Source organism: Macrosteles quadrilineatus, unplaced genomic scaffold (assembly GCF_028750875.1).
Source record: "Macrosteles quadrilineatus isolate MER2022 unplaced genomic scaffold, UCM_ALF_1.0 Scaffold_3__2_contigs__length_128488019, whole genome shotgun sequence".
Classification (NCBI taxonomy): domain Eukaryota; kingdom Metazoa; phylum Arthropoda; class Insecta; order Hemiptera; family Cicadellidae; genus Macrosteles; species Macrosteles quadrilineatus.
Genome location: NW_026542596.1, coordinates 114,903,336 through 114,915,279, shown reverse-complemented (window position 1 = coordinate 114,915,279; position 11,944 = coordinate 114,903,336). Strand labels below are relative to the sequence as shown.

Sequence of the window (11,944 nt, the reverse complement as noted above, 5' to 3'; positions counted from 1 at the left end):
ACTAGGCAACGTGTCTGGAGGTGGATCAGCTCCTCCCGATTTCAAGTAAAATTATCATTCTAATTACATTATTGTTATCTATAGTCAAAAAATAATAGTACACAAACTAAAAACTAAAAGAAATATAGTGACACCTTTCAATCAGTGTCAATTAAATACATAAAAGTGTAAATAATTAACATTATTAAACATCAATTAAAGTTTACAGGTTATAAACTATTTGTATTTCTCTTTAAGAGGGAGGGAACTGTTTCAAAAGTATTAAGAAGCAAAATACAAACCCACTCTGAAAGATTGGTAAGTAAATACCCACATTTGTTTTGTAAGGTCGAATGACATTGTATCCATTATATATTCCACTCTTAAACATTATCTCTCAGGCGTTTAAGTGTAACGAGGAAGGCGAGAAGCAATTTTCCGTCGTCACACCAACTGACTTTCGTGGTATTAGGTTAACGTTAAGTAGTCTCAGTTTCGAGCTCTCAACTTTTAAAAGTTGACAGGAATACGCCACATTTAATTTTACTACTTATAATTGTTTCAATGATTGTACAAAATAATTCTCGATGTTTATAAAAACAGTTTGTCTTTCGAAATGTAATTATAAATTTAAATTTACCAATATATAACGAATTTAAAATCTACTAGCAAAGTTGTTTTTAAGTTGTTTACTTTTCTACACCAAACCAAAAGATAATGGATATGGTCTAATTAGTTTTATTGAATACTAGCAGAGTACCCGTCCTTCGTACGGGGTTAGAATATAAGTATAAATGCTTATTACAGTTATGGGAGAGGACACGGTTTAAGAAAATTTGGTAGGTTGGAGCTCGTTTGCTGCGCTTACTTGCCTTCAGGTTGAAGTTCGTTCGCTACGCTCACTCACCTTTTTGGTTGCAAATTAGCTGTTTTCATAAATAAAAAAAATAACAATGCTGCACCTTGTTGGTAATCCTATTAACTTTTTAATGCTATTGAACATCACATAATAAAATTGTTTAGTTGAACCAGCTGTTAAGATTCTTTAATTCCATTTAAATATTAGTACTCATCAGGTTAACATGGGTAACTACAGAGCCACAGGGGCAGAGCCCGTGAGGATTTTGAGATAAGAATATGCCTAAATGTTCATCAGGAATGTAAGCTATCACCATGCCAAATTGCAGCCCAATCCGTCCAGTAGTTTATGCATGATTGAGCAACACACATACACACGAACTCACAAACTTTCAGATTTATAATATTAGTAAGATATAATAATATTTAATATAAGATGTACGATGTAAGATTTTAACTATGTTGCCGACTTAGGATTTCATACTTATGTTAACTGAAAAAAATAAGAATATCTACGAATAAGAAAAGTTTAATTCATTACCGTTTTAAATTATCTCAATACTATTTAAGTGGTAAACGTATTGTAATAGTCGATAAAGTTTACTAAACAAGACAGTTATTAAGTCGTGAAAATTATACAAGTCTAAGTCCTACAGACTTTGCATTATGCAAAGCATTGGAATGCCTGGATTATTTAAAATGTTGAATATAATTCAAACGTCATGGATGATTAGATCAAATTGGATGATTTTTTATTCATTTTAGAAATGTAACTCTAAACCCTACATAGCTACAGTGTAACCTAAATTGAACTTGCAGCCTAAGTTCTTTACGTTAAAAACGTTTAGACTTCAATTATCATGTTATATAGACACTTTATGATGTTCCACAGGAAGATATAGTATTATAATAATGATAACACTAGTTCGGTTTTAAACTTAATAATCAGACCTTTCAGATGGTAACTTTAAAATCAATCGTGTCGTAAGATATGTTTTGGTATATGTTTATACTTTGTAGATTCAATATTCCACAAGTGATTTTTTAAAGGGTGGGACTGGTGTAAAGTTGTGTATTTAAGTTGACCACATTGGCTAGCTTTGTAGTTATGGCAGCGTTGGTATACAATACTATATATGTTTCTCTGTATTGAATAATTCAAAAACCACAACATATATATATATTGTATATTGTTTTCATATTCAGTTATATTAGAGGGATGGTTCGTATGTTTTCAGAATTATTTGGGATATATAAAAGTAAATACACACAGTATGAAATAGGTTACTGACTTTTAAATGAGAAACGAGGGAAACCCGGAAATAATCTATGGATTGAATCCGATAACAAACCCGGATATCCGCCAGAGGTGGTCTTTGGTTTGATTGTAGAGGCCTGTGTCAATTAAACTTAGGTCCGTTAGCTCAGAGAATTTGATTGGTATTAACTAAAGATAATTGCTACGGGAAACCATATCCGTACGTTTTTCTCTGTTAAAACGGGAAATAATGGCGAAAGACAACAATACCCAAGAAAAAAAACAAGTGGAATTAAGATTTCTAATGGAATATTTTAAAGTATTTAAAAAGAGTTTTAGTTTATATAAGTAGTGTGCTGCTAAAATATGCAGTAGTACATGCAATTTTGAAAGCTAAATTAGAAAATACTGGTAGCATTAGACCGTTATCTCCATAAATCAGGTTATTTTATGGAACTTTTAATCAAATCAACATTTTTGTTAGTGTGATGCAGGAATATTAATTATACCTGAACCATTTTCTATAATTTATTATTTATGGAGATAACGGTATATTGCTACAATTACTTTCTAATTAATTTAGCTTTATTCAAAATTACTTGTACTGCTAAAATATGCAGCTTAGTAACTCATATCTCTATAGTACTCTACAGCAGATTATCCATACTAATGGAAAATTGATTAGGTAAAATTAATATTCCTGTATAACACTAACAAATTTGTATTTGATTAAAAGCTCCATAAAATAACCTAATCTGTTTGTTGAAGTCCATTAGTATAGTTTAATTGGTTACATGCTACGGTGGTGTTTTAAAATATAACTATATTAAACTATGAGCAAACCATAGTAAGTCACCATCCATACGACTTTCATATTACGTATCAACCAAATTAAACGTTTAACATCCAAATAAAGGTAATCTGAAAATATTAATGACCAGTAAATCATTTAGCTAACACTTAAAGTTTTATTTGTATAAATAAAATAGCTATTGGTAATTTAACAGCCGCATGAACTATAAATGCTAATATAATATCATGGCAATTAATTTTTACTTTCTCCCCCTATACCATAGTATATGGAGAAAGTATTGTTTTCGTCAAAATTTTCGAGTTTGAGTTTTGAGTGGATATATTCGTTTTGGGTCCCCCTGGACCCAAAAAAGTGGTTTTCGAAGTGATGTCTGTGTGTGTGTGTGTGTGTGTGTGTGTGTGTGTGTGTGTGTGTCTGTGTGTCTGGATGTGTACAGAGCTAGGGACTACACCTGTGGTCCGATTTCAATGAAATTTGGTATGTAGGTTCTAATCCATGGTATCTCCAGGCGTTTTTTTCATTTTTTTTAAATTTTTATTTTTAATGGGGATTTTCCCATAAAAACCCATAAAAAACTGGAAAAATCGGATTTTCTCAAAAATGGCCCGAACGATTTTGATAAAAATGTAGTATGTTATAGTCCTTTATATTTTAAACAAAATGATACAAATCCCATTTCTTTAAAAATTACGGTTCAAAAGTTATGGTAAATTATGTTATTTTCCCATAAAACCCCTATAAAATAACAAAAAAATAGGATTTTAGACAAAAATCAGGTTTTGATTTAACAGAGTATGTTATGATCCTTACAATTTTGATAGTTTTTGTCATTTTTTAGAAAATTATTTTTTTTATGGGGATTTTCCCATAAAACCCCATAAAAAACTGGAAAAATAGGATTTTCTCAAAAATGGCCCGAACGATTTTGATAAAAATGTAGTATGTTATAGTCCTTTATATTCTAAACAAAATGGTACAAATCCCATTTCTGTAAAAATTACGGTTCAAAAGTTATAGTAAATTATGTTATTTTCCCATAAAAATCCCCATAAAATAACGAAAAATCGGATTTTCCCAAAATTGGCTAGAACGATTTTGATACAAATTTAGTATGTTATAGTCCTTTAAATTCTGAAGAAAATTGAACAAATCCGATTTCCGTATATTTACTCTTACCGCTTACTCATGAGAAAGGTTGTTGACAATCTTATGGGAGAAAGTATGTGTCAGAATGCTGATACCGTTTATTATGCTTGTAATCTGAAATCAGCGGCAGCACATTTAAACAAAGTTAGACTAAGACTGTTTCGTCGAAGATTCCCCAGAGTTTCTTAAGGTGGTGTATCAAAGGTTTTATAGCAAATCAATTTGTACTAAGTATCCACATTGTTAATAGAATTAAAAACTATCTCTATTATGAAAGTGCATGTAATGTATGTGGCGTGATTATACTGTATATTCTCGATTGAGTCAGTGAAAACAATTAATTAAAATTTTTATTGATGTTACTCAATGCTTTAATGAAATCAAGCTACATTAAGTTAACATTAATTTTCATACTGTAGTGCTTTTGAGTGGGCTGAATAAGCATCTTAAATGTAATAATAATTATAACAAAAAAATGTTAAATATTGTTAATTAGTACATTATGTTTTTAAGCTTGTCTTTGTCAAAATTATTTAACTCGTCTACTATTTTGCATTGTTTATCGTTACACTTAATTACTCCATTCATGTTTTTTATGCACCATAACACGTATATATATACTCGAATATTCATCGTAAGGATATTTCTTCCTGTAGAATCAACCACCCTGAGTAATTTTCGTTCGTGTTATTTATTAGTTAAAAATAAAATGTTGCTTTAGATTAATCGCATAGATAAGAAGAGCAAGCGTAAATTTCGTAGGATAAAAAAATCTAGATTAATGTTTTATATTTGTAGTATAATTTACAGCTTGGAGGCTACAGCATAAATATGAAAACAAATCGCCATTGTAATTCTTATAAACATGATGCTGGAGTAAGGATATTCATAAACATAAATGCTGCAAAAGATTGAAATACGTATAATCAAGTTTTATTACTAGTAAAAAATACCGATCGTGAAGCATCAGGCAGACTTTGATAGTTAAAAAAATTATTTATATAATTAATAATAAATATATGTATATTGTATAAGCGACTATGTGAAAATAATTTTAGGTTTCAACTAACGGGTACTTCATACGTCTTATTTAAAAATTAACTAAATCATCCCGAATGTCCATGACATAGAAATATGATAAAACTATAAATCTATTTTATCACCTAATACTTTGTGCTGGAACAGAATCCATAGTCAGAAAACCTTAAAGACGAAACCATTAAAAGGTTGGAGTGATGCCAGACTTGAACGATAAACTTTATAGGCTCAGGCGTCGAGATGGTGTAAGTAAATGTAAAAGTAACTCAAAACAAACTTTAATTTTCCATCATCTCTAAGGCTTTACAAACGCGTAGAATAGTCTTATTTGAAATCAAAGAATGATTGGGTTGAACGTTGAACTAAGACGTCACACTCTTAACAATATAACAATATCTAACAATATATATGATATATATATATATTATATATATATCATATATTATATATATATATTATATATATTATAATATATATATTATGTTATATATATTATATTTAACAATATCTGGTCAATCACTGTAATGAGAACCCATTGGGAAGAACTAAACAGGTGATACATAAAGGAAGCAGTAGGATAGAATACTGGTTGTTCCAGTTCATATGTAAATGCAATATAACCTTTTTTTTACAAAAATAGGTTGGCGACCTCTTTTAACCTTGCATTTGCCCGGCCACATAGACTAACTCAGTGCGTGGAACGTATCCAGCAGAGCAAAGGGTGAGCTGGTACACTACAAAGGTGAACTGTACTGATAAAATGTTTTTGCAGTGACCAGGATCCGAACCCATGACATCGCTGCCTTGGGGCCGAAGTCTGTGACGCTACCGACTGAGCCACCGACTCACCTAATGGTTTTTGTGCCCTACAATGTTAGGGTGTCACAGAAAATTTGTGCCCTAATGATTCTTCAACAAAAAAAAAAATTTAGATGTTCATTTTACCGCACGTAGATGGATTTTGTTGGACGTATCAATGAAACAAACTAATATATACGATTACTTTAGCAACATTGAATCTAATTTCATGCAGAAAGTAAAAACCTTTGTTTAATATACTCAACCTACCATCGTAAACAATCATTTAACATAAATCAAACAATGTGCAAGCACTTTCAAAAAAATTATTTAATAGCTATTGACTACTTAGTTAAGATTTAAGGGGTCTGGTATTTAGGCACCCATAAATACGTAGATTTTGTTATCTCTGATACATTAAACCTTTTCACAATATAAACATGGACAAATACAAGCTTGAGAATACATTGCTCTAGCTAGGTTGAGACTGAAACCCAAATATTTCTGATAAACAAATACTGTGGAGCTTAGTTCTACATCAATAAAATACGTTTCAATTAATTTACACTTCCCCTTATTGTTTGAAAGCCAATTGTGGATTGAGGTATTGTAGAATCTTTCGCACTGTATAAAATAGTCTATCCGTACTACATTTTATTATCTTAATAGTGCATAACGCATTTAAACAGAAGTTAGTTTTTTATATTCAACGTGTGTTAGATATTAACCAATCAATAAATGAATATACTGAAACAAAATCTAAAGCAAGGTTAAAGTAAAATATTACAAACGTTAGTATATGTGTATTTATATTTGGTTGTGTATATACGAAAAATCTGTTGAAATTGAAAATAATCTATTATCTCTGTTATTGATTTTATGCTATGTTATCAACATATACGAATCTTAGGAAGCAGTTGTGAAAATAGTTTATCTTTTGAAGTCAGAGAGGGTTAAACCAAGAAACGAAAAACTTAAAAACAGGAAGATCAGGACTGATTGATGAACAAACTGGGACAATCGTTGAGGAAACTCCGCCAACTCTAATACAAACTGATGAGATACACTTTACAACAAATCCAGTGAGTTTTTTTTATTAATTTTTTTTTTTAATTTACTAACATCTTGTAATTTTTATTTAATACATTAAGCTGAAAACTATCTTTTGAATTTTATAAATATTAAACTCTTCGTGAACTTATCTATACATAATCAACGAAACATCCTTTAAATGAAATTCTACGCCCTTTGATATAAGACAAATTTTTATCTTTCATTTGGTTATAAGTTAGTTGACGTTAATACCTTGTGAATCATAATATTTTTATACGATAAAAACGCTCTGAGTTGAATCAAGAAGCTTCAATAAATAAAAATATTTCTTCGTGATTGATTATAAAATGCCTTCTAGAAAAGCCTAAAAACCCTAACAAAATGACCCTGTATTAAACTTAAAAATGCCATGGAAAGTTTACTATACTACCTTGTAAAATATGTGCAGAAGTGAGTAAGGAATCACTAAAACACATAACGACCGTGTAGATATATTGCCACGCAGCGCTCATAAGTAATGCAGACACTCGCTCTTGTGAGGTTTATGACCTTTACTTTCCAGTGTGAGTTTGTGAGTTTTGTGGGCTTGCTCAAATATTTGAGATTTTGGCATAAAATATATAGAAAGTAAATTAAAAACATACGACTAATAGCAATTAGAATGTATATTTTCACTAACACTGTAAACTCACAATACAATGAATACACTTAAAAAATGGTCAGTGATGATCGATTTTGATTGGACCCTCCAATCATCAGACCCAATAGGCAACTATGACGACTAAACTAGCCGATGCCTGATTTATGAAACTGCTTAATATGTCACAACGGCAATGTGGTTGGAACAAGTGGTGGTTAAGCATCTAGATCAAAGTTGCGAAAAACAAGTTATTAAGAATAGTTCTAGCATTTTAGTTCACAGACTGTAGATTGCTGCATAATTAAACTAGCTCCGTATTAGTAACTGTAATACAAATTTAAAGTTAGGGTAGTTTATATTTTCTTTATTTAGTCTTAAGGAAAAAGTTTAGTTTACAATTGCCGATTTTAATTATTCCCCTATTTTTCATAAAATATGATTTCACAGTTTTGGAGGTATGACAAACCTGGGTGATTCATTTCGTACTATCCAACCGAATAACTCATCATTACAAATTAAATTTGCAACATAAACTGTAAAGTACAGAGATGTACGAATATGTTTAACTGTTATATTTATTGTTTATACATCAATGATCATGGTGTAATAATATTGACTAGTGTACATGTTGCTCGAAATCGAGCAATTTCAAATAAGTACATGAGTTGAGGAGTTACAAATAAACAAATGACTTGTTTAAAAACTAATAAAGTCATAATTTCCGATGATTTTAAAAGAGTCAACTAAAAGATTATTAACTGATAAAAATACTCACAATTTACATAACAGTCCTATTCCAGTTTAAAGGGTTAATGTTTAACTATCAAACTGTCCATGGACGGGAAAAGGTAAGCTTAAAATTTAAGTCAAAGTAAAAAGGCTGTCAGCTTTTATAATGTACCGTACCTAAGTTATTTAGCCAATTTGTAGGTGTAGGGTGTAGGCTAAACTCTACAGAGCAGAGTAATGCAAAAACTGGCAGAACTCTGAAATGGAGTTATTTATCATAGGCATACTCATATGCCAAATCCTTAAAATAAAAATTCAATAATTAATAACTTATATCATTAAACACAAACCAACATCCAAAACTATACACATTTTAATACAACATAGATAATTTACACATTGACTGTTTACAATTGAACAACATGTGTTATCAGGCATTTGACAGTTCTGGTTGTTTACATTTAAATGTCAAAGCAAATGTAATATTTAATTTATGACAACAGCTGGAGTTTCAAAACAATGTTTGTTTCCCATGTTAATCTTATGGAGAAATACGAAACTTTAAAGGGCCCCAGGGCCTCACTCTCTAATTATTTACCTAAAAAGAAAGTTTCCTGCACAACTTCACGTTACGCTCTTTCCAATGACACCAAAAACATGTCAATCGGTTCAGTAGTTTCGGAGGAGTAATTGTCACAAAAATCCTGCTTGCGTATTAAATAAGTATATAGATATATAAAGGGTGTCCCAGTAAGAACGCCGGATTTCAGGAGCGTCTTATCCTCATCTGTATTTTAATAGGAATTCCCAAATTATCAGCGATGTTATCAGTATTATGTCCCATTTGTTGTCATGAATCGTAACATGACGGATCAACACGTGGTCATAGTTAATGTGCACTACAAGTACGGGGAATGTTTCGCTGAAACGGTGCGGAAGCTGCGCGCTATTTTCGCCCGGGATAATGCACAAAATAAGTCATCTGTCTGAAAATTAATTTTAAGTTCGAAGGAATTGGCTCAGTTTTGGACATTAAAAGACCAGTGCGTAGTCGGGCAGGTTGTTCCCTTGAAAATATTGATGCTGTACATGATAGTGTAGAGGACAACGCAAGAACATAAATTCGTCGGCGTAGTCAGCAGTTGGGCCTAGCTCGGAGCACAGTACAAAGAATTTTGATAAAAGACCTTCACATGTTCCCTCAAAAATCCAACTCAAACAAGAGATCAAGCCAAGAGATCCTGTAAAATGGTTTGAATTTGTAAACTAGGTGCTTGGAAATTAAGATGAAAATGACATATTGTAAAAAAGCATTGCTGTTCAGCGATGACGCACACATTCATCTAAGCAAGATCGTGCGATTTAACGCCGTGAGACTACTTTCTTTGGGGATGTTTAAAGTCGCTTGTTTTTGTCAATAAATCTCAAACAATCCAAGACCTGAAGGAGGAAATTATTCGTGCCATTAGTGGAATTCAACATGAAGTGGGTGGAAAAGGTATGGAAAACTTCGTCAATAGATGTCTGGCTTGTCAGCAGTCAGCAGGTGGGCACTTAAGAGACATAATATTCCATTACTAATCGGAGATACTATGCTTTAAGATTCGTGTTTCATATCGAAATTTACCGTGAAAATATATGGTCTATTAAAATTTTAAATCCGGCGTTCTTATTGGGACACCCGTTAGATGCTATATCAACTATGTTTAGAGCTTGCAGGGTGACATAATTTGATTGTTTATAACTACATTTAATGAACGAAAAGTATAAAACAATTTAGGTTTCACACTATGATTCTATACACACCTTTCTTCGAAAGACAATACAGTAACTGAATAGCAAAGACAAATTTAATTTGAAAATGTATAATACTACTTTATTATAAGTTGATAATGTACTAATCTATATAAAATTAAGCTAATAAGGATCAACAACTTTTGAGAACACCGTAAGCCACACACATACCAACCACATATTTGAAAGAAATTCTTGATTTAAAACTTCTCAGAAAAATACAAATGTTTCAAAAAACCCTCCCCTATGGGTACAATCCTCAGTTAAATAGCTCTGTATTTAATTACATTTAAAATATTGAAGATGCATTATCAGTTAGAATTGTTTTATGTATACTTTGTGAGCTTTTCTTTTCCCAGAGTTAGGTTATTATTAAAGACGTTTACAATATGAAATTATTAGGTTTGATTCTTCCACACAGTTTAATTTAAATGTACAAGAAATTTTTTTATTAAAATAAAAATTAAGTACGATTGAAATCATCTTGTATAGTTTGCATAGTGTGTAACTATTTTTACAGTAGATTGAAAGACCCACAGTATCCAATTCAGTATGCTTACCCCGTTGCGAAGCACGGACAGAAGAACTGTACTAAAATGTCCTTAACGAATCTGTCTTACGAAATAATACTTTAACGAAAGTAAACCGAAAGACAGAGGCAGAGTTGGAAGTCAATGAAGCAGCAGCTGCAGGAACAGCTGGGGGTGATGAGAAGCTTATTGGGGTCAGAAATGCTCTTGCCCACAATACAACATGTATATTTCCAATAATATGTATCCTCCCTCGCCCTACAATGTTTTATACAAGAACAGCAGGCCTATATCGTTTTCGGAACATTCACTTTCACCAAAAATAATAAACCTATTTTCTTTTTTATTTGAGTTTCATTTTACTTTCAATAATCTTATATAAGTAGGCTAGCGCTGCCAGTTAAAGGGTTATTAAGTTTATCTTACTCCACTTTCTTTTGTAGAGAGTGTATTTTTATAAGGAAAGGAAACTAAGCAAATTATAGATAATATCGTTGGGTGAACTTGCATTACAAAGCTAGGCTGATGTCATTTATGGTATCTGCAATGATGATGGATTTTGACGAGACTGAATGAATAGCGATTAGTTCAGTCTTTCCTTCCCAACCGTAAAATGGATACCTTGTTTTAAGACATGTAGGCCTATTTATGTTTTTAAGGGTTGATAAACAATTTTATTCATAATTTACCCCCTCATACTTTATCAAATATTATTTGCATTTTTTAATTGCTTTTAATAAAGTTTTCAATGAGTATGATATTTTAAATCTATAATTGGTCGGTGAAATGATCAAACTACTAGTTATGTATAAAGTACTTATTTTCTGGTTATTTTGTGTTTTTGAAAAGAAACCTTCTAAACATTTTTAAATCTTAACATTGCCACAATAACGGTTTGAAAAAACCCGGTTCAATTTGGCCATTATAAGTAAAGTAAGTAGTTGAACATAATAATCATTCTACCACTCATTTGTTTATTATTATTAATTTTTAACTTACGGATCCCAATGATAATTTAAGGACATAATTACACGTTGTCTTGATAAGCTTGTATAAGCTACTAATGTTTTAAACTTCTACACATTCGTTTATCAGCTAATGAATAAACGTTAAGCTTACCGTATGTATTGAAAGAAAATAACATTCTTTTTACTTAGTACAAACTAGCAGGCTTCATTATTAAGTTCAATGTTTAAAACCAACAAAAGAATAGATTACAACCAAAATATGTTAAGTTATAGGTGTGTAGAGTATGGCTTACTGTTGTCATAGGCTTGTGTAATTAAATCTTTGCTATTGTCGCTAAG

The 11,944-nt window shown here is 31.2% G+C and overlaps 1 protein-coding gene across 6 annotated transcripts in view; it reads right to left on the bottom strand.

The window, feature by feature from the left end:
* The window catches only part of LOC128988457 (disks large 1 tumor suppressor protein-like), a 1,201,819-nt gene that overhangs the window by 618,887 nt on the left and 570,988 nt on the right, over positions 1-11,944 (bottom strand). The window lies entirely within an intron of this gene.